Genomic DNA, 2,666 nt, shown 5'->3' on the forward strand with positions numbered 1-2,666 from the left:
TTCTTTACAAGTGACAGATTTGTTCTGTTCGATGGACTTTTGACAACTCACATGACTAGAAACAAACACAGTAAAAATGTTCTATGGAATTACATGTAGCATGTTGGTACTAATGACTAGTTTCAGCTCAGACCACTAAAAGTCTAGGTGTTTCAGTAATTGTTCTCGTGAGAGCACTGTGTCCTTTTCGCTCACGGAAACACATGTTGCGCTTCCGGTAGCCAAGCCAAGCCAAGCCAAGCCAAACCATGTAACTAAAAATCACTAGTGAAGATATAGACATTCATTCAACCGACAACTGTCATTCCGTTCGCCACTGTTTTACTGCTCTTGTCACTGCTATTCGTTACGATTGTACTCAGGTTTGCAAAGTTTTTTAAAAAGGTTTTTTGATTCCGTTTTTTTTTTGTATTTTCATATCGTTCCAAAGTATCGTTATCATTTCATCCATTTTTAAAAGTATTTTTTTGCAGTTAGTTAATTTTAGATTTAAATTTTCAACGTTTTTGAGTGATTTTGCAGTTTCAGTTTAGTGTATAGATATTTCTTTTTCAAAATATATAGTTTCAAAGTAGATTTAAATTTTCAACGTTTTTGAGTGATTTTGCAGTTTTAGTTTCGTGTATAGATATTTCTTTTTCAAAATACTAGTATACAGTTTCAAAGTAGATTTAAATTGTCAACGTTTTGAGTGATTTTGCAGTTAGTTTTAGTGAATAGATTATAAATTCTTTTTAAGAAAAAAAATAGTTTCAAAGTACATTTACCTTTTCATTGTTTTTAAATTTTTCGTACTTTTGTAAAACATAATTTTTATTCAGTACTCTTTTTCACCTCGGTACATCAATTTTGTGAATAATATTTTGGGAGAGCATTAACTAACAATGGCCACGGAACGTACAGTTTACCCTTCCTTTACACCTGCTGCCATAAGAGATAGAAATCAAAGACGAGTTCCTGTCGTCGGGAGAAGGGGTCATTTAGAATTCACGGCACCCACAGACGATTTGAAAACACAATTGATGAACAAACTCGCATTCGTGCGAGATCGCCTCGGAGAGGAGTCAACAAGGTGAGTCACGAACTACGACGCCCTGTTGGAGATGGTGCATTTCTTCATCACAAAGAACGAAGTTCAAGCAGACGGTACAACAGAAGGTACAAGTGCCGGTGAAACTACACCAATTTACCAAGCAGCAGACGCAGAAAAGACGGAGGAGACGATGTACCTTACTGTAAGCTCCTCGCTCAACAACCTTCTGGGTCGAGTCGAAGAGCACAGCAGGATATGCAGAGGGGCACTGCGTTGCAAGAAGACGGACACATTCGGGCACGCTGGTAGAATCTACTTGCAGTGCGATTGCAATTCCAACCATTCCTCATCATGGAATTCATCACCGTATTTACCAAATGGAAGACTGTTAGTGAATTACAGGTACGCATTTTTCTTTGATTCCGAGGTAAATTAAATTGAATTCGATTGCTACAATTACAAGAAAATACCACGTCAATGACCTTCGTGAGGGTCGTACTTTCACACCCTGAAAATTTGTCGTATATTCATTTTTCCAAATGATAAAACCAATACGTCCCTTTCACTACACAGAATGATGCATGCAGTTTCAACCAGTGGTCTACGAGATGAACAGTACAAATTCTACAATGCCCTGTGTGAGACTACCGCAATGGGTTCTATGCAGATAAGCTATAGAAAGACGTGTAAGTATCTGTTATCCGATATAACTTGTATATTTGTGTAATTGGAGTATATTCATTGTTTTTTTGATATATTAGATGTTTAGAGTAACAATTGTAGTTTCCCTATTTGTAACAGTCCGAGAATTGGCCGATCCAGTCGTTACACAATTAGCAGCGGAATCCAGGGAAGACGCTTTACACGAGGTATGGAAAATTAACAAATGATACCCTTTCCACCTTGTTCCGTTAAATTCAGTATTCCCTGTACATTATCCGGAATGATTACAAAATGAAAATAGAATATCTGTCAAATGGGAGATAACTGTACTTGCCTATCTCCAACGAAAACAATGTGAGTGAATTTGAAACGATCAGTGATTGCCGACAAGCTGAGAGCAGAGAATGCCAAAAAAACGTGTTATGGGTTTGCTATTGACAATCTTTAATTTGTCAGTCAGGAGTTTCTAATTGTAATGTACATTCTTTATACTCAATAAGATGCAGGACAAAAGAAAGGTGCATTAGCAACATGTTTTTTTTTTCTCTCTCTTTCAATCTGAAAAGGAAATAGCTTCAGGTGACCGTGTGGCGAGAGAAGGAATAGACATTATGTCAGACGCAAGGCATGCCACCAGGAAAAATGCTAAACAGAGTGACGTTGTTTTCCTTTGAGATATGTAAGTACAGTTATAATAACTGCATGGAGTTCTTCATTGTAGTGTGGTGTGGTGTAACGGCAAAACCAATTCTATATGAGCTATAACAATACAAAGAAAGTGGACGGTCATGATCACTAAACCCCCAAAAAATCCAAAATAACATAGTTGTATAGTAATGTCTTGGGAAAGAGTGTAGGTCATCTTGTCAGTAAGTTACCACTTTTATCTCTATCCTTTTCCCAGCACCCACAAATGTATACATAAAGACTGTATAACAAAAGAAGATGATACATGTAGCCAACGACATGA

The sequence above is a fragment of the Glandiceps talaboti genome, chromosome 19 (genome assembly GCF_964340395.1).
Source record: "Glandiceps talaboti chromosome 19, keGlaTala1.1, whole genome shotgun sequence".
In the NCBI taxonomy this organism is placed as follows: Eukaryota; Metazoa; Hemichordata; class Enteropneusta; family Spengelidae; genus Glandiceps; species Glandiceps talaboti.